At 40.5% G+C, this 21,446-nt stretch overlaps 1 protein-coding gene across 1 annotated transcript in view; it reads left to right on the top strand.

Annotated features, from left to right (window-relative positions):
* The window catches only part of Dus3 (Dihydrouridine synthase 3), a 329,322-nt gene that overhangs the window by 92,600 nt on the left and 215,276 nt on the right, over positions 1 to 21,446 (top strand). The gene's annotated exons all lie outside the window — the stretch shown is intronic.

Genomic DNA, 21,446 nt, shown 5'->3' with positions numbered 1-21,446 from the left:
CACTAGGTGCCAAAATTTGGTTATACGGTTACCACCCAGCATAGTACTGTAAATGGTTTCTTGGTGTACGGGAAACCATTTGGCTTGTCACTAAGTAGTCACTCACAGGCAGAACGAAGAGGAAAGAATGAAGGAAAGAAAGACAGAAGAGGGAGTGTATAGTCATCATTTGTCCTATTTGTGAAGCTGAATTTCCTTATGTCTTTGCCACCTCTCCTGTTATGCAGTTTTTTGCAGTGTCCTCTTGCTGCTCCCCGTGCATTATATACTCACAGATGTCTATTTTCTCTTTCCCTGAGATTCATTAATATAGTGTAATCATGTCTCCTCTCTTCCTTTTCTCTTGTACTGTTGGTAGATTCAGTTTTTCTGGTCTTTCTTCAGAGCTTACTTCCTTTAACCCTAGATTAGCAAGGTGGCGCCAAAGGCGGTACCATAGGCCTATTCAGCTTTACCACGCCGCCACCTATGGGCGTCTGTGGCCGCCCTCCCCAGTATTCTCAGTTCATGGTCTGCTGTGGTCGTGCATGGTGGGTAGGTTTTGCTCCTGTGTAAAATTTCGGTTTTATGCTTCTTGGTCCATTTTTCAGTACCACCTTGCCACTAACATGAAGTCAAGGCTGCATACGCTTACTAGTTAATATAATTATGTATTTATGTGTGTTATTTTGCAGCTGAAAGAGTGTTAAAAACAGAGGGTAAACAACAGAAACATTCGATATAGGGGGGGAAGTGGAGGAGGCGGAGGTGGACGTGTAACGGTGGCCCGGGATGAGTCTGATGCTCCCTCCGCTGCTACATAGTTGCCCATTATTTATTTCATAAGTTTTATATTTTTCTTTGTTTGTCAGTAGTTTTAGGTTACAACTCTTGCAAATACATTGCATTACCTTGAAAAAATTTTGTATATAATTAAAATATCATTTTCATATTTATTTTCATTTTCCAAAGTTGTTACTGAATCAGGTACCACCTTGCCACTCATGTACAAATTCTGACCTTGCTAATCTAGGGTTAAACTTGATACCCATCATGTAGCGACCCTTTGTACTTTTACAATCTTATCTATGTGTTTTTTAAGATGAAGATTCAGACCAGTGATTCCAGGGTTGGTCTGATGAATGATGTTATTATCTTTTTCGGCATGTTTTAATTTATATACGTGAATGCTGTTTTCATATTAGCAAGCAGTGTGTGCATGTGCTGTACCTTCTCATGTATGTGGTCAGTTGGAGATAGCCTGTTATTGATAATCACTCCAAGGTCCTTCCCTTTTTCTGATATTTATACTGTTGAACTTCCTTGTGTATAATCCCAACCTGGTCTTTTTCCTCTTTTACTAAACTTAATTACATTAAATTTCATTTGCCATCTGTTGTTCCATTCATGAAGCTTATTTAATTTTTCTTGTAGCTCTCTGCAAGAGTCTGTGTTTGTAATTCTCCTTTGTATTTTTGTATCATCAGCAAACATATTTAGAAAGCTTCCATTTCCAATGTCCCTGTCTGTATCATTTATATATACTAACAACATAATTGGTGCCAGCACTGAGCCATGTGGAACTCTGCTAGTCACTTCCCTCCATGATGAATAATTACTCCTTAGTACTGTTTTCGTTTCCTTTTTTCCGAGAAAATCTTGCATCCAACAGAACAGAATACCTTGGATTCCTCTTTGATGGTACAGTTTCCATAAAAGTATTTGGTGTGGTACTCTGTCAGATGCTTTCATGAAATCTAAATAGATACTGTCTACCCATTCTCCTCTTTTCTGTAGTGTTTCTGCAACTCTGTCATAGTAGATTAATAGATTGTAACACATGATTTTCCTTTTCTAAAACTGTACTGTCTTTCTGTTATTTTTCCAGATGGTGTACCCCAAATTTTCATATTAGCTTTTCTAGTACTTGCTTACAACACTGGTCAGGGATACTGGTCTGTAGTTGAGTGGATTCTGTCTGTTTCCATTCTTGAATAAAGGAACAATGTTTGCTTTCTTCCATATATCAGGTAATTTGCCTTGACTTAAGGATTCCTTGAACATTAAATATATTGATCTGCTTAACTCTTCTGCACATTCATGTAGCACTCAACCTGAAATTTTGTCAGGACCATTTGCATTTCATTTGTGTAATTTACTCAACTCTTCCTGTACCTCTTGTTCTGATATTCGTTTACAGTATCTGGTAATATGTGTGGGCATGCATGTTTCTTATCATCTCTTGCAAACTTACTTTCTTTTGTAAAACTGATTGGAAATTTTTAAGAACTTTACAGGTATCTTTTTCTTGGATATAGGTTATCCCTTCATCCATGATGAACTGTATTTTATCTTTTAACATTGGTTTTGCTTCAGAGGTAGCTGTAAAATAGCTCTAATTGATCACTACTTTTATTTATAATGTCTTCCTCAAACTTCCTTTGAACTTCTCTCCTTATCCTTGTATAATTTTTTCTCACCTGTTTGTACTTGTTATTTGCCCTCTCAGTATTGTGTCTTCTGTATCTACTCCGTAGCCAGTCTCTTTTCTCTTGATTTTCTACATTGTGTTAAACCACTTCATTATCCTTATTTACGTTTCTTTGTGCTGAAGGATATAATTTTGGACTCCTGTTTCTTATGATTCACAGAATTTTCTAAATAAAACTTTTATATCTTATCTTCTAAGCTCCATTTCTCAATCTTTTTCTATGAAATACTTCTTTAGGTCATGGTAGTTGTTGTTTTCGTAGTTTAGGCACTCTTTATAACTTTCATTTCTACTATCTTATATCGTATGCAATCCTGAAGTTGAAATTTAATATTACATGTTCACTTTTGCCGAATGGAGGTTGATACATTATGTTGTGGATATCATTTTCTATTTATCCATCTGTCTATTGCCAGATGCCTTTATCCCATAAGGGATGGCCACAAACAAATTGTCTTGATGTTGCTCTGTCCCCTGCCATTTCGCTGCCCTGCTTCCAGCTCACACACCTCGCTCTCATGTACCTCTTCAATGTCTCCACTTCATCCCTCCATCTCATCCTTGGCCTCCCCCTCCCTCTCCCCCCCTCCACTTCACTCATATAAACTCTCCTCGTCAGTCTCTCGTTCTCCATCTTCTCCACATGGCCCCATTTCCGGTGTTTTTCAAAAATACTCCCCCAGTATCCCTGCTTGTTGTAAAAGGCGACTAAAAGGGTTGGCGGAGGGTTAGTGCCCCTCCCCGGAAAACAAGTAACTAAAAAGACAAACAAGAAGCCTTGGACAAGGACTGACCAAACAATGACGACCCAGGACCGGACAAAGGACTTGGTAATGGGAACATGGAATGTAAGAGGTGCGAATGATGAGGTGAAAGTGAGAGAGATTGTCCAGGTGCTTGAGGGTGTGAAAGTGGATGTATGTGGAATAACTGAAACAAAATGGAGAGGAGAAAGTGAGAGAATGGGAGTATGGATGGGGTATATGTGCAGGAGTAGGTGAGAATGAGAGGGCGAAAGAAGGAGTATGTATAGTTGAGAGTAAAAGATGGAAGAAGAGCATAAGACAGTATGGACCACTTGGGTCAAGGGTTGTGTGGGTAAGGTTGAAAGTTGGAATACAAATGTGGGCGATTGTGTGTGTGTATACGCCAACACAAGATCGTGCTAGCAGAGTGAGAGGAGTTCTGGACAAATGTGGAAGTGTGCATGGAAAAGTTTGGAAGGAATGAGAGAGTGTTTTTGATTAGTGATACGAATGGTAAAGTAGGGAATGTGAAGGTGGATGGAATAGTTAGTGAGTGGAGTGTGGCGGCTGAGATAGATGAGAATGGCAGTGCGTTAGTGGACATTTGTGCTGGGAGGGGGTTGGTGATAGCCAATACCCTCTTCAGGCATAAAATGATCCACAGGTATACATGGCGAGTGATGAGAAGGGTGGGTGGTGAACTGAATGAAAGGAAGGCAATGATTGATAATGTGTGTGTGGATGTAAGGATGCGAAGATGTGTAATGGATGCAAGAGCTTATAGAGGTTGGGGGAGTGGACTTTCTGACCACTACTTGGTGGTGGCCAGAATTAGGATCCAAGTAAGATGGAGAAATAGAAGAAGGGAAAGACGAGAGGAAGGAGTAGTTGGAAAGAGAGTGGAAAGGTTACAAGAGGATGAGAATAAGGCAGAGTATAAGAGAGAAGTGGAGGAACGATTGGGGAGATATGAATTGGAGCAGATGGGGGACGTGGAAGGTGTGTGCAGGATATTTACAGAAGAAATATGCGCAGCACGTGATGTGGTGTGTGGGAGAAAGAGAAGACGGAGGGGGGTGCAAGGAACTGTGTGGTGGACTGAAGAGGTGAGACAGGCTGTGGCACAAAAGATGAAAACATACAATGAATGGATGAGAAATAGGGGCGTGGAAGAAGTTGAGAGGCGGAAGAGAGAGTTATATGTAGAAAGAAAGAGAGAGGTGAAAAGATTAGTAAGAGAGAGTAAGAAGAGAGTGGATGAGGAATTTGGAAGGAATTTGAGTGTAAAGTGGAGGGACTGTAAGAAAATGTTCTGGAAAGAGGTGAAGAGGGTAAGACAGGGTGGAAGTGAGGTTAGCAGGGGAGTGAAAGATAGAAATGGTAGATTACTAGTGGAGAAGGGTGAAAAAGTGAGCAGATGGAGAGAACACTTTAAGGAATTGTTGAACATAGAGGATGGAAGTAATGCGAGTATAAGTGGCTGGGAGAAGGAGGGAGGTGAGAAGAGAGGAAGAAATCAGTAGGAGAGAAGTTGTGGAAGCAATGAAGAAAGTTAAATTGGGGAAAGCCCCAGGAATTGATGGAGTGTGTGGTGAAATGCTGAAGCATGGGGGAGAGATAGTAGTAGAATGGATGTGGAAGATGTGCAGATTGGCCGGGAGGAAGGTAGAGTCCCGGAGGATTGGAAGTCAGGTATAATTATATCCTTATACAAAGGAAAAGGGGAAAAAGAAGTGTGTGGTAATCATAGCGGCATTTGTCTTCTTAGTATAATAGGAAAAGTGTATGGTAGGATACTTATAGACAGAGTTAGAGAAAGAACAGAGAAATTAGTTGGAGAAGAACAGGGAGGCTTTAGGAAGGGAAGAGGTTGTGTAGATCAGATATTCATTCTTAGATCTTTAGTGGAAAAGTTTCTAAAGAAAGGAAGGAAGTTGTATGCGGCTTTCATGAATTTGGAGAAAGCATATGATAGGGTGGATAGACAAGGATTGTGGAAAGTATTAAGAATATATGGAGCAGATGGGAAGTTGATGAATGCTGTGAAGAGTATGTATGATGGTGCTAAGGCTGCAGTGCGTGTGGATGGTGAACTAAGTGAATTTTTCTCTTTGAAGGTTGGGTTGAAACAGGGATGTGTCATGTCTCCATTGTTGTTCAATCTGTACATGGGTGGGGTAATAAAAGAGGTACAAGGTAGGGTAGTGGATGTTAGAGTGGCCCTGGTGAGAGAGGATAGTGTTTGGAAACTCCCTGTACTGTTGTTTGCGGATGATACTGTGTTGTTGAGTGAAGACGAAGGGGAGCTGCAAGGCATGGTGGATGAGTTTGGGAGTGTGTGTAAGAAACGGGATCTAAAGGTGAATGTAGGGAAGAGTAAAGTGATGGTCTTTGAGAGAGATGAAGTCAGTGAATGTACAGTGAGGTTGGATGGTGAGGAATTGGAAAATGTGAGTACATTTAAGTACTTGGGTAGTGTGATGAGTAAGGATGGAGGTTTGGAGGGTGAAGTGCTTGAAAGGGTACAGCAGGGAAGAAAGGTTGCTGGTTCCTTGAAAGCAGTGATAAGAAACAGGGAAGTGACCATGGAAGTGAAAAAGTTACTACATGACAGTATTGTGATACCAGCTCTAACGAATGGAAGTGAGCTTGGACATTGTTGGAAGGACACAAGTCAAGAGTGAGAGCAGTGGAAATGAGTTATTTAAGAGGAGCCTGTGGAGTCAAATGGAGAGACAGGCTGACGAATGAGGATATAAAGGAGCGTTGTGGTGTGGATGTGGATGTGATAGGAAGCAATATGGGGAACACATTGAGGTGGTTTGGCCATGTGGAGAGGATGGAGGGTGAAAGACTGACGAAGAAAGTGTATGTGAGTGAGGTGGAGGGGGGAAGAGGGATGGGGAGGCTAAGGATAAGATGGAGGGATGGGGTGGAGAGGTATATGAGAGAGGGGGGTGTGAGTTGGAAGCAGGGCAGTGAAATGGCGGGGGACAAGACGACGTGGAGGCGATTTGTTTGTGGCCACCCCAAATGGGATTGAGGCGTCTGGCAATAGATAGATAGATAGATAGCTTTCATAGCTTCTTACATCTAGAGTATTCCAGTTTATATTTGTATTGAAATCTCCAGTTAATATAATTCTTTCAGATTTCTCCTCCATTCTATGTAGTGATGCCCTTAAACTCTGAATTGTACTTTATGCCAGGTCTTCATATTTGCCTCTTTCCCACGTATTTTTTTGGGGTGGGAAGTATACATTTGCCACAGTTACTTTCTCTTCAGATGAGTCAACCTCTAATGTAATCAGTTCTGCTTGTGACGGTATATCTAACTGTATCTCTTTGCTGTCCATCCATCCATCATCCAGTCACATGCTGCCCCATGAGGAGTGTAGAAGCCCAGGGCCGGGCAAGTTGTTCCTGATATTTAAGATGAAAGTGAGAGTATCTCTTTGACATGTAGATTTTTCTTTGTTAATACCAGAACTCCTTCTCATTTTTTCAGTTTTCTATCTCCTCTCCATATATTGTAATCCTCAAAGCATAGAGTGTCGTTTGATGTCCGTGGGATTAACTTTGTTTCAGTTAGGCAAATAATATGAGGTTCCATTTTTTTGGTATAGTCTTTTATCTCTAATAATATGGATACCATTCCATCTACATTTGAGTACATCGGCTTAATCATGTTGTTTACATAAATTTTGACATTTGAGTCTACCCTCCTTTTTTTTTTAGTCCCTGTTGTTTACGTGCCATTTTCTTATTTGTAATCGCACTATTTTGTAAAAAAAAAAAAAAAAAAAAAAAATGCTCCTCTCTTCCTCTGATCTTTCCTGATCCCCATTCCTCCCGAGTTAGGCATCTTTTTATCCATGCTTTTTTAAAATCCTCTTTTTTCTATGAGTTTGCTAGCATTTTTGTAACATTTCCTCTACAGTGTTCACATTTTGGAAGGTTACTTTCAGGTGCCTTGACTTATTTCTCTCATATTTCCCTAGCCTTTTGTGTTCCTCTGTATCTTTATCACTGATTTCCCCTGATACAGTACTTCCTTCGATATGTTCATTATATTTACCATCTCCTTTTTGTATCTTGTGATTCTGTTTCTTATTTCTTCATTTATACCAGTGATTACTAGAGATTTGTTGATATCTGCTGATTCTTTGACTAATTTTGGGTTGCTTTTAATATCTTTCACTTCCTTTCTAATGCTTTTTTTTGTCGACTTTTGTTTCTAAGTCTTTCCTTATGTCATGGGGGGATGTGAATTTATATATTAAAAATGCTTAGATGATGCTTGAAAATAGAGACAAGGAATTGCCTTGTGAAAATCAAGCAGTAAGTTTTACTTTATGCTGACTTACTTCACCGATTCTCAAAGGACGAGAATTTATAAACTTTCTCAACAGTACGCAGCAGAAACTAATTACTGACGCATGCTGTTTGTTAGTACTGTTAGGCTCTTCAGAAAGTGACTCCACCCCTGACAATCAATAACTAATACTAATAATGGTAAACAGGTTCTTCCCGGTACATTAACTCCTGGCTGGCACAATGGATTTAAGCTTGATACAAAAGAAGTGGCCTAAGTACCAGTTATGAATAATGTAAAGCGTTTGTGGAACTAGGAACGGAAACTAAAATAAGCTTAACATGGAGAAATAAAACACGAGTTTAACTACATTAAGCTCAAAGAAAAAGAACTGTAAATTTATTAATTACAGTGAAATAAATTTACATTACATGAGTCTCAAAAATGAATTCAAAATAACAAGGAGAATACACTCACTCGCTCATTCAAAAGCTAACACACTTAAGCCTAGAAAAAACGAAAAGAAATACTGGTCAGTGGAGGGGAGCCAAGCGAAAGGAACTGGGCACCTGTGCAGGACATCAGAGGCTGCAACTCACTAAACCCTCTTCGCCAATTCACCGTCTAGGTGGAGATTTCAGGAACACAATGTACAACGGTGGCGCTGCCTCACGCTGGGCACAAATGATCCTACTCTCGCGATGACTCAGAGTTGACTAACTTTAAACTATGAAAGAGGGCGAGGGATGGCCGTGTTCAAACTTCAATGGTCAACGGAAAGTGAGCGATATACGCTCTCAATAAATCGCTCAGTGAAGGCACTAATGTCGTGCATAAGAATGATCACTTGTGAAACAGTGAGAAATGTTCTGAAAACCATCCCGATTGAGTGAATACTAGGATGGTTGAACTGAGTGATGCCCAGTGGGAATTCCAGTAGAGTTCGTGGTTTTCCCACTTAGGTACTATGTCACGAATTTATAATTACGCTCTCGCGAATTTGTGACACCTTACTGCCACCATTTCAGCATACCGTATTGGCTGGTGTATAGAACGACTCTTGAAGCTCATTAAAAAATGGCCAAAACTGGGGGTCGTCCTAAACACTGGGTATAAAATCCTAACCTCTACATCCTGTGGTTATGAGATCCATAGGCATGATAGGGAACATCGCCAAACACTCACCTTGAACCTGTTTGTCTTATAATACCATACATATACTGTCTAAAACTGTTGAAATTGCTATCATCATCAAACACAACTTGTTTTCTATAGGAAGGCAAATTTTTATTATAAAAATATCTCCATGGATACAGTCATGAGGACTTAAGAAAGATGAGTAACCTGTTGAGCCCACGCCACAAACACCACCATGCGTCTCGGTCTGAGAGTGATTGGCTAGGTTATTGTTTACCACTGAGCACAGGGTTGCCAGATCTGAAGCAAGGTTCATTACCAACAGTGATAAACAACAGTGACATTGCTGTTATTCCTGGTGGATTAACCTCAGTCCCACAACCACTTGATATCTAGCTGAATAAACCATTCAAAAACCGCATCTGTGAGCAGTGGAATGAGTGGATGATCCGTGATAAAAAGTCATATACAAGTGATGGGATTGTGTGTGCTTCAGGTCTGGATGAGCTGTGATTTTATTATCAAGGCATGGAATGATATTACTTTGGAAACAGTCATCAACTCATGCAAGAAATGTGGAATATCCAATTCAGTGGATGGCATAGAAGATGACATTTTATGGGCGGATAAGGAAGAGGAAGCCGATGCCAAAGCTACACCTTTAAATTCAGAATTTGATCCTTATGACAATGAACTGCAAACTTTAACCAAGGAAGAAGTTGATGAACTAATGATGTCTGATGTGGATGATACTTATTTTGAGGGTTTTTAATCACTGACAGTTGATGTAATGACTTCAATAAAAATGTAACTTTCCTTTAACTTATTGTATAAAATTCACGGTAACATGATTTTTCAAATTTGTAATACAATATGAGTTTATACTTGAATATTAAATGTATAATCCATTTAGATATTGGAGGTGGCACATGCAGCCTAGATAGCCTGAACCCATAAAAGAAGCTGATTTAAAGTAAAACCTTACCAAAGGCTGTGTTGCTTAGCAACATGTTAATAGTATAATTTCACTGGTCAGTGGGAAGAGTAATAAAGGACTGGGGTTACTGGGGCAGGAAGCTCCCAGTGTTTAAAGAGTTGGGGCTCGTCTTATGCACAGGGTATACCCCTAACCCCACATTTGTATGGAAATATTCGGAGTAGTCGTATACACAGGTCGGCCTTATATACCAGCAGATACAATATGCAGTTTGTACTTCATCTTTGCAATTTGTCATCATTTTATTCACCTGGGTTGTCTTCTCTTCAGTATCATTGCTTTGGTCTATCAGACTGCATGCTTGCCTAATTGTCTCTGTATCACTTCTGAACTCCTCCATAATACTTTCATGGTTGACAGTTGTAATCACCATTTCAGTAATCTTCTTTCTCTGTGAAACTACCTCAGCTGACTGCTCATCTGTTTTGTTTAATTCCTTTACTAATTTTTTATTTTCTTCCTTCTGCATGCATAATTCCTTCTTAATTTCATCTGTTTCCATATGAAAAGTTTTCTCCACTTTATTCACTTTCCATACTAATTTATTATGTTTCCATTTCAACCAGCTCTGGGTTGAAATCATCATCCTGTTTTCTGCCTTTGTCCTTTCTCTTAACTACTTTCATATTCACTGTACTAAAGATGGTACTCATCTTGCAGAAAGACAATTCTTAGTTAGAAAGATAACTATTACTTACAAACTTGCATCTCCCTGCTACCCGCCTGGTGATAATGATGACATCCAGCTGTTGTTTACGTTGTATCAGTGGATTCCTTTGAATGCACTGACTTGGATGTATTCTGTTAATTGGACAATGCCTTTTTTGCTTATGCTTTCTGTACTACATTAGAACATCATTTATCTTAGCCTAGTGCAGAGCTTGACTCATGTAAAGATAATATTAGGTGTGGCCAGTAGCAGCCAGCAATGGCCAGTATTATCAGAATAACTTGATGCACGGCCTCCTTCTCTTGCTGCTGTTGTGTGTGTGTGTGTGTGTGTGTGTATTTTTTTACCTATTTGTAATATACAGGAATTGAGCTAAGCTTGTGTTGTCCTGTCTCCATATCTACAGTACACTTATCTAGTCTACTTTTAAACACATGAATGTTTTTTGCAAGCCAGTCAGTTCTGTTCAAAATTTGGGTGTTTATTTTAATTCTAAGTTAAATTACAAAGAACACATTAATCAGGTTGTAAGAGGGTGTAACTTGCATATCAGAAATCTGTACTCTGTGAGAAGATTCCTGAATAGACAGTGCCTCTTAACATTGGTCCATGCAGTGGTCTTGTCTCGTGTTGATTATTGTAATTCACTGTGGGTACCTTCCAAATAATATACTAACAAAAGTTCAGTCTGTGTTGAACAGGGCGGCACGGCTTATCTTTGGTCTCCCCCCGAGAACCTCAACTACCCCGTTTCTGATTGAGTTGCATTGGTTACCAGTAAAGGCTAGAATTGAATTTAAACTGTGTCTTATTACATTCAAGGTTCTTAAGTTTGGTGAACCGAAGTATCTTGCTGAATTGTTAAAACTCCCATCGACACGCCCGGGTGTGATGTTACGCAGTGAAGATGATTCCTTGCGTCTTGATGAGCCAGGAGCCATTCACCAGTCATCTTTCTCTGATCGTTTTTTTGCATATAGAGCCCCTAGATTATATAACAGATTGCCATTGTCCATAAGACAACTCTCTACTGTTGAATCCTTTAAGAGACAGCTGAAAGCCTTTCTTTTTTCAAAATGCTACGACCTGGAGAGAGGTACTATGACGGATGATTATAGGGTTTAATTTTTGCCACTTTCATGTATATATGATGTAGCTTGTATTATATACAAGAAATGTCACAATTCTTGTAATTGTAAAAATAATGTATGTGTGTCGAGCGCTAGTGAATTCCCAAAAGGAAGAACTGGCGCTTTTGAGAAAAAAAAGGCCAGATTACATTGGGGCACCAATTTTCGCGCCTAATTGGGTCCAAAAATAATGCGCGAAAGTGGAATTAGCGAAAGTTGGGGCATTGTCTTTATGGCAAAAAGGCTAATTGGTTCCCGGTTATCCTAAAGTAACATCAGATTTTCATTTTCACTTGCAATACAGTACATCAAATCACTATCGTACATTGCATTGTGAGATACAAACAATAAAAACTGTACAGTACACATTATATGAGGAGAAACATACCACAGAGACCAGGTTGAGGTTTCTTCACTCCAACACGATACTCTCTTTTAGCCTTGGCCTTTCCTCCCGACTTTGAATGTCCCGGCCACTTTTTATCACCACCACTGCCTCCCGGCCCTCCCCCCACACCACCAGGCTCTCCCCCCACACCACCAGGCCCTTTCCCCACACTACCAGGTATAGTAGAGGCCATTGAACCGTGAGAATCCAACACAATGGAGCTAGCACGCTCGTACACAATGGCGAGAATGGGTGGACAGAGTGTTGACATGATGTCATTCAAGATGGCGGTGGGTTGCGGGCGGGCGGTGCAGGAAATTCAAAGTTCAAAATATTGTCCCAAACCCAAAATTTGTGCGCGAAAATCGATTTTTTTCAAGCGATAGTGGAAGTTAGGGAATATTTGGTGCATGCCGCGAAAGTGGATTCCGCGAATCCTGCTGTAGCGAAAGTTGGTGCACTACTGTATTATTATTATTATTATTATTACACCAGGAAACTATTTACTATGCTGGGTGGTAACCATATAACCAAATTTTGGCGCCAGGTGGTTTAGTGGGTAATTATTGTGCTCCAATCGGATTGAGCCGGTGAAGGTTTCTATCCATGGGGTGGTTGGGGTTTATTGCTCACATAATGCCACTCAAGGGTGAGTGAGGTTGGCCACTCGCATCTTAAATGTCAGGACCAACTGCCTAGCCCCGGGCTCCTATGCTCCTCATGGGGCAACGTAGGATTGGATGCTGGATGGATGGATGAATGTTTTTTTGCCTGCACCACCTCTTCGTGTGTGTGTGTGTGTGTGTGTGTGTGTGTGTGTGTGTGTGTGTGTGTGTGTGTGTGTGTGTGTTTAGGTAGTTGTAGTACACAAGATTTGGTCTAAGGTTGAGTTGTCTTGTCTCATCTTATATTACCCTATTTGATTTTAAAATGCAGATATTCTTTGCTTGCACCACCTCTTCCAAACTGCTCCAAGTGTATATACCGCTATTTGAGAACCTAAAGTTTTTTTTAACATCACTGAGTATCTACTTTTCTTTTCTTCTGTTCATGTTCTCTTGTCCTCCTGTGATTATCATCATCCACAAACAGATATCTGTCTAACTTTTCCAGTTTTCTAACTCCTTCAAACATCACCAAATCTCCTCTCTCTCTCGTCTGTCTGAGCATTGGTAACTTCAGCTTCTTCAGTCTGTCTTCTTAATCCTTAAATGGTGGGGGGCTAGTTTCCAATTTTACGTCCGTGTGGGACAGATTAATTTGGAAAAAATAGTGTTATGAAATCAGACAAAACATGCATAAATGGATCAGAATAGCTGAAAAAACAAAGAATTTGATGTTACTCTCATCATTAGACATACTCTTTGAAAATTTTACTTGTGTGCTTTCTCCATTTTTGTTTGTAGATCTTACCTACCCCATCTTGTGGATGTGAATTAACCCTTTTGCAGTGTATTTTGGATAATGTCAGATGACTTTACTGTGCTTAGCAGAAATCTAGGGCATGAGAAATCATAAATGCTACCACAAATATCGCTTTAGCCAAGAGTTGTTGTTGTTGTGCAGCCTAAGTCTGCCAGATCGAACAGACCCGGCAAACGCATGCAAGCAGTCACCCCTACAAGGCTGTCCTGTACAGTGAACTGATGTTCCCTTGCAGCAGACAGAACTCGCTGTCACCACAGCGAGACACTGGGATTAGTATGAAGGTTTATGAGGTGCTAACCAAAAGTTCCAGTAATTTGAACAGAGGGAGCCAACCGTTTGCAGTCTTGCTTTTTGCCACTAGGAGGAGTTAGCAGCACCTCTTGTGCGTCAGTGTGGTCCCGGCTGTGTGTGTGAGCTGACGTGTTGTTGAGCTATGCTTACTATTGTAACATGGTGTGTTGGTGGTTTGGTAGTTTTGCAATGGCGGACTTCACGGAACAAAGAACCTGCATCAAGTTCTGCATCAAGATCAACAAGACAGCGGCAGAAACTCACTGGTTGCTTCAGCAAGCCTTTGGTGACAATGCCACATCCCAAAGCAGAACATTTTTCTGATACAAGCGTTTCAAGGAAGGACGAACGTCCGTCGAAGACGATGACTGTTCTGGACAACTGTCAATGGCAACAGCACCAGAAAATGTCGGAAATGCTCGTCAGGCTATCCTTGCATATCGTAGACGAACTATCCATGATGTTTGTGATATCATTAGACTGTCGTACAGGAACACACAACTCATTTTGTCGGACGTGTTGGGCATGAGACACATCACTATAAAATTATTGCCAAGACTGCTGAGTGATGAGCAGAAGGCACATCGCGTTGCAGTTCGCAGGGAGCTCAAAAATCAGGTCAGAGATGACGCCACCGTCATCTCCAAGGTCATAACTGGTGATGAATCATGGGTTTATGGTTATGACCCAGAGACAAGGCAGCAGTCATCGCAGTGGAAGTTTCCCAATTCACCGAGGCCGAAAAAAGCGTGTCAAGTTCACAGCAATGTCAGGTCGATGTTGATCGTTTTTTTCGATATCCAAGGGATTGTTCACAAGGAATTCATCCCACCTGTCAAAATGGCAGCAGAAAGTTTTACTGTGAAGTTTTGCAGCTTCTGAGGGAGAACATCCTCCGCAATCATCCAGAACAGTGGAAGAACAAGGACTAGGTCCTGCATCATGACAACACCTCTGCCCACACATCAATTGTGTTTTGCCAGTTCCTGGCTTCCACTAACGTGGTAGTCATTCCTCACCCTCCCTATTTGCCTGACCTTGCCCCCTGCGACATTTTCCTGTTTCCCAAGCTGAAATTACGACTGAAATGGCGTCGATTTGACTCGATTGAGGAGATCCAGACAGAATTGCAGGAGGTGCTCAAGACCATCATGCCTGAAGCCTTCCAGGGATGTATGGACTCATGGAAAAAATACTGAGACCACTGTATTTATGCACAAGAGAACTACTTCAAAGGCGACTGTGACAAGTAGGAGGTAAGGTTACTTATTTTCCTACATGATTCAAATTACTGGAACATTTGGGTAGCACCTCATAGTTTCTGGACAGATGCTGCATTTGTGTCTCTCCACCCTGTTACCAGGTTACCATGGTAGGCACCACATCATGCCATTATTTGGTAATGTTGTTACCACCCAATATTGTAAAGGGTTTCCTGAGTTACAGGAAACCATTAGGCTTGTTACTAATGGTAAAGTTAACTGAAGTAGAAAGAAGAATAAAAAATGACAGGAAGGTTAGGAGACAGTAGGAAGAGAGGAGGACAGACAGGTAAAGAGTGATAGATGTAAAGGGAGAGGTAGGCAGCACTACTTCGTGAGTGGATGAGGGGCACTCCCACCTACCACTCTTAGCCAGGAGTTAAAAACTTTATGCTATTTAAGCATAATAATGGACAATTGTGTTTAACTCATAGAAACTCACCACAGCTAAAGGATTATTGATGATGATGATGGTGATGACACTTAATTTTTTTTATACATAACTTGGTACTTGATGGAATAACATGTCTCACTTGTGGAAGTTTTGTGTGTGGAATAATGGCAGGTTTTAGAATGGAGCGTTTTATTTGTGGGCCCTACGAATGTAGCACCCCAATAATTGTTTCCAGTGCCAAGACACTTTCTGGATTTGAGTGATGTGAGATACTAAACTGAGTAAAAAATCATCACTGAACTAACATTGGCAGTAGACACTTATTTGGAGTGATCCCCTCTTGATACATCATGAAGGTTGCTTCCAGAGGTGTAGTTTAGCACTCCCACACTTGCTGATCCTCAGATGTTTCTTTACATCCAAATAATTGCAAGTCTGCAGGAAGTTATGAGTACTGTTGATAGATGATGAAGCATGAAGATGAGTGGAAAGCACAGGATGTCCTGGAGTGCAGTATGAGGATGCAGCATTTTAAGGGCTTGCAATTACAGATGGTGTAGAGGGATTTATGAGTTCCATAAGAATGTACTGTAATGCCCAGCTGGGATGCTGCACAGACAGCACACCATCTCTGAGAACTTATGCTGTTGCCACCCGGAATACGTATTTAGAAGAGGACTCCACATGAAGGCCAAATCACAAAAGACACACAAGAAAGAAAGGTAACAGAGAAGGACAGAAAAAGACCCCAAGAAACTGGGGAAGCATGAACGTAAGTTTATTGGAGGGTAGGACGGGACAAAGATTGAAGACCATACTACTGTGGCAGAAGGCAGGAGGAAGGACAAGCTTACAATAAATCCAAGTTATCTCTGGACATCAGGAAGAAAAGTCCACTGAAGCACAGACTGGACCAGGAGCTGAAGACAAGCAAAATTTGCAGCAGTGTGCACTGGGTGGCCACCCCACAAGGCACTCAGCTAAAGGATGTAAGCAAACACCTGGGGAATGGTCAGTGCTGGAGTGCAAAGCAGTATTTGAGTCAGCAACACACAGGAGATATCAGAAGGAGAACCATTCCAAGTGAGCACCTGCTGCAAGTGTTCGTTCATTGATAATCTTTTATCTGCATAGCACGTCATGTCACCCAAGGCCATGGGATGACAGCACGGGAAAGTAGCTGTTAGGGTACTACATTCGTATCAGACTTACAAACACAAGAATTTTAGAAGCTTTTGTGAGAGTGAATGGATGTATGAGGTGTATCCAAAAAGAAACCAAACTTTTTAAATACAGGTAATTCGCACGGAACACGATCTCACGGAACGCGCTCGCAATTATACACGGTAAGGGCTGGGTTACATATAAGACAACGTAAGATTAAAAAACCATCATGAAAACTACAAATTAACGCAGGAGAGGCCTTTGAAAGATCAAATCCTCGAACGTCACCGCTCGCAATTATACACGGTAAGGGCTGGGATACATATAAGACAACATAAGATTAAAAAACCATCATGAAAACTACAAATTAACGCAGGAGAGGCCTTTGAAAGATCAAATCCTCGAACGTCACCGCAGCGCGCGGTTTGTTTTGATTATGTGACGATCTAGGCGGGAAATTATTCAGTGAGTGAGACATTCCCGAGTACAGTAGCACAGTATTTGTAAGTTAAATATTTAGAGTACTGTACTGTTCTGGTAAGTTTATGTGCAACTTAAAGTACTATTAAATAACGTTAAAGCAAGAAATAAAGTCTTATAACCAGTTTACCTGATAGGCGTCAGAATATTGCCTTTTTTATTTGTTCGTTTTTTCCACAGTACTGTACAGTATTTGTAAGTTAAATATTTACTGTTCTCGTATGTACTGTACTTGTAAGCACTTAAATAAAGTTAAATCATTAAATAAAGCCTTGTAACCAGTTAACCCGAATTATATGATTACCCATGATCGGCGTCGGAATATTGCCTTTTTTGTTTGTTCGTTAAACTCTTACTGTACTGCTTTTCTACAGTACTGTATTTGTAAGTTAAATATTTACTGTTCTGGTATGTACTTGTAAGCAATTACAGCATTAAATAAAGCCTTGTAACCAGTTAACCTGATTTATATGATTACCCATGATCGGCGTCGGAATATTGCCTTTTTAGTTTGTTCGTTAAAGACTTATAATAAGAGAAAAATACATTTTTGTCTTGGTATCTTTACCTATTTGCTCAGGTTTGCTGTAATGGTTTGGATCATTTGATGCAATGCAAATTGTAGAAAACTGTGAAAACTTTCGGGAAGTGAACGAAAATCTGGGACATGAGACTGACCTTGACTTCACCCTCTCATGTGTCATCTGTCAGTTCACCACCTGATATCGTGATGAGTGGATGTACGATTTTTTCGCTCGTGGCCATGCCTAACCACACATAGTTACACCCATTATCTCGACCCAGACAGAAAATACAATCTTTTTCCTCCCTTGCAAAACACAAACAACCACCCTGTTTACGAGACAGCAATATATATTGCGAAAATAACAAGGTAAAATGGTAGAGAAAGATGAACATGTTATGACGGAAGAAGTACGTTTTCCCCGTCTGTAAATGTATTTATTGCTGCTTTGTATCTGTATTCGTAATAATTAGACTTATTGTTAGTTCTGAAACTGCATTACGATTCTATTTTTAGCCATACTCGTGGTGTGGGAGCTGGAAGTTGTGACACAACTTCCTTATTGCTAATCGGACTGACCCTCCACTTTATTCTCCCGTGGCAGAGTCTAGCCTTGGAGGACGTGCAGTTTTCTCATTTAGGACTGAAAATTCAACTCTTTCGCTCCCTTTTCCAAGCATGGGCACAACGATAACGTAAAAAATAACTCGAAACTACCATAAACATATATCAAAAAGGTGAAAATGTATTCATAACATTTTTTTTTTCCAGCCATTCCTAACAGATTATGTACTGAAATCATTCGATATCACAGCACTGCATTTCTAAGTTAAATATGTACTGTTCTGGTATGTGCTTGTAAGTTAAAGCACTGGTACCAGTTAACCTGATTTATATGATTACCTATGATCGGCGTCGGAATGTTTCCTTGTGTTTACGTACAGTATTTTTGTGTTGAAGTTTTGCTGTGGAGTACTGTATTTGTGAGTTATAACATTAAATAAACCTTCTAACCACTTAAAGTGCTTTCTAGTGATATGTTCAGACATTCAGTATTGTGGTCGCTGGGCTCTGGCTGTGAGCAAGAAGTAGGCCTTAACCCACAATCAGAGCTAAAATATCCATCTGCCCCTGTACTGAATTGTCAAAACCGTGCGCTCATCTGGTCACTCCCAGCGAACTTCCAGCACCTGAGTAATACAACTGTAACCCACAAGCAGTGTCAAAACGTCCTTATGCATCCCCACCCAATGTCCAAAGTTGTGTGGCCACTGGGCTAAGTCTTTCCTAACTTCCCCTGAGATTGTAACACAGACCGCAAGTCATGAGTACATAGTTGGTGACAGCAGCCATCTGCCTCTTTACTGAAAGTTGAAAGTCCCCCGGTCATCATGAGTTGTGTTTCCGAATGGCCACTTGGCATCTAACAGACCACAAGCCATGAGTACATGTACAGTAAAAGTGCCTATCAGTCTCATGACAGAAGGGGGAGTATCTTGCCTACAGCCTTGCTTCCCCTCCCCCTCTCCTTTTCCTCCTCCATACCCTCCTGGCTCCCCCTGACTCCCTCAGCCCCTACCCTCCTCCATGAAGATAACACTTGACTCGTGAGTTTATAAAGTATTTTTCGATTTATTCAGCTACTATTGGTCATATCGAAATTCTGCTAAATCCACAAGAAAGCTCATGAAATTCTGCATCTAGACATATGCTTAACTCTTGGAAGGTGCTGGCAAAATTTTGCACAAGGATGGAAGTTATATGAAGTTAGGTTTTACTCCTGAACACTTTATTCTCACTGCATATATGTGCTGTTACTAATCAGTTTAATGTGTTTTTATTAGCTTATCTTGTAGTATAAATACCAGCAAAGATAATGGTATACCTTTTATACCAATATAACCAGTTTCCGGTGGCATATTTGGCTGTGAAATTTTTTTTGAGCCCCAGGAGCAATCACTCGTCACAGATAACTGTCTTCAGGTTTTTTGTGGATTTTTGTTGTTTATGCATGTTTTCTTGATGTTTACCATTCATATGGGTAATCCTATGTGTGTTTTGATGTCTCAGTATGGCAGAATGACCAGAAAACAGTGCTAAAATTAGGAGGGGTACTGTATATAGGTAGGGTGTTTTTTGGCTTTCTTTTTTTCTTTTTCTTTTTTTTATGGTTTTCTTGGTGTTCTGCATTACTTTGGATATTCCTATGTGTGCTTTGATATCTAATATGGCAGATTGACTGAAAACAGTGCCAAAATTAGGAAGGGGTACTGTACATACTGTACAGTAATGTATAGGTAGGGTGTTTTTTGGTTTTCAGTGAGTTTTTTTTTTTCCATGGTTTTCTTGGTGTTTAGCATTACTTTGGATATTCCTGTGTATGTTTTGATGTCTAAATATGGCAGAATGGTCGAAAAACACTGCCAAAATAAGGAGGGGTACTGTACACAGAGTAGTGTATAGGCTTTTCTGCATGGTTTTCTTGGTGCTTAGCATTACTTTGGATATTCCTATGTGTGTTTTGATGTCTAAATATGCCTGAGTGACTGGAAAACACTGCCAGACTAAGCATAGGCACTGTACAGATAGGTTAGGAATAGGTTGGAAGTTGGCTATAGGTAGGGTTTGGGTATTGTAGGGGAATTGTGTTCATTATCTGGATGTTTCCACTACCTGGACATGCCTTTGGCTGTGTTATGTGTGGACAAATGAGGAATTCCTATTGCACTAACTAGCTGGTGTAGTGTGATCGCGATGGAAGCGCAGTGTCTGGCGACTTGAAACTTTCTTCTAACACTAGCCACATCACGCCATATTATTTAGTCAACAGAGTACACATACTTGAATGGACATGTGTTTAGTGCTTGTGGTGAATTTTTTCCTATCTTTTTTATGTCTGAAATCGGCGACTGTTCAAGGTTGATTTTAATTTTGGGAAAAGGAAAAAAAGTTCTCAGGAGCCAAATCCAGGGAGTAGGACAGCTGGGGGATGATAGTCGTCTCGTGATTCGCCAAAAAGTCACGGATACAGAGCAACATGTGAGCAGGTTTATTGTCATGGTGTAGCATCCAGGTTTTGTTTGTCAACACCTCAGGTTTCTTCCTTTGCATTGCCTCCCTCAAATGCTTCAGGACATCCAAGTAAAACTTTTTATTGACTCTGGCTTCATAGAACAAACTGTTTATGTACAATGGCCTTCCAGTAAAAAAGAATATTAATATCACTTTCACATTTGAGTGATTCTGACCTGCTTTTTGTTGTTGTTGTTGTTGTTGCAGTGACTATGTTCCAATCCACTACAATGACTGCCTTTTTGTTTCAGCCTAGCTGTACACCCACATTTCATCACCTGTTATAACTTTTTTTTAGGAAGTTTTCATCTGCATTTGAAAAATCAAACTGCTCCTGACTGACTGTGACATAGTTCTGTTTTTGCTCATTTGTCAGCAGACATGGCACAACTTTTGTGACAGTACGATGCATCATCAGTTTGTCGGTTAAAATTGTGTGGCACAATCTTTTACAGAAGCCTACTTCTTTGGAAACTTCATGAACAGTCAGGCAACGACTTTCATGGATCACAGCACGCACTTTCTCACAGCGATTGCCATCTCTTGACATGGAAGGCCGTCCAGACTTGGGATTGTCTTTGATGGATGTTCTTCCCGATTTGAACCACTGGAACCTTTTGTGACATTGCGTACAGCTCAAACAGCCCTCCTCATAAGCCTGTTGCAACAGTTGAAAAGTCTCTGTAAACCTTTTTTCCGGTTTGAAACAGAATTTCAGGCAGACACATTGCTTGACGTGAAAGGCTGTCCAGACTTGGGATCATCTTGGTGGATGTTCTTGCCAATTAGAACCACTGGAATATTGTGTACAGCTCAAGCAGTCCTCCCCATAAGTCGGTTACAACAGTTGAAAAGTCTCTGTAAAACTGTTTTCCGGTTTGAAACAGAATTTCATGCAGACACATTGCTCTTCAAGGCCCTTCACTGTTAAACATGCAACAAATTTTCAAGCACACTAAACACACATCAGGTAAGCACAT

This window comes from Coenobita brevimanus, chromosome 62 (assembly GCF_032717465.1).
Source record: "Coenobita brevimanus isolate Jiangsu-jjx chromosome 62, ASM3271746v2, whole genome shotgun sequence".
In the NCBI taxonomy this organism is placed as follows: Eukaryota; Metazoa; Arthropoda; class Malacostraca; order Decapoda; family Coenobitidae; genus Coenobita; species Coenobita brevimanus.
This window is presented reverse-complemented; position numbering and strand designations above follow the sequence as displayed.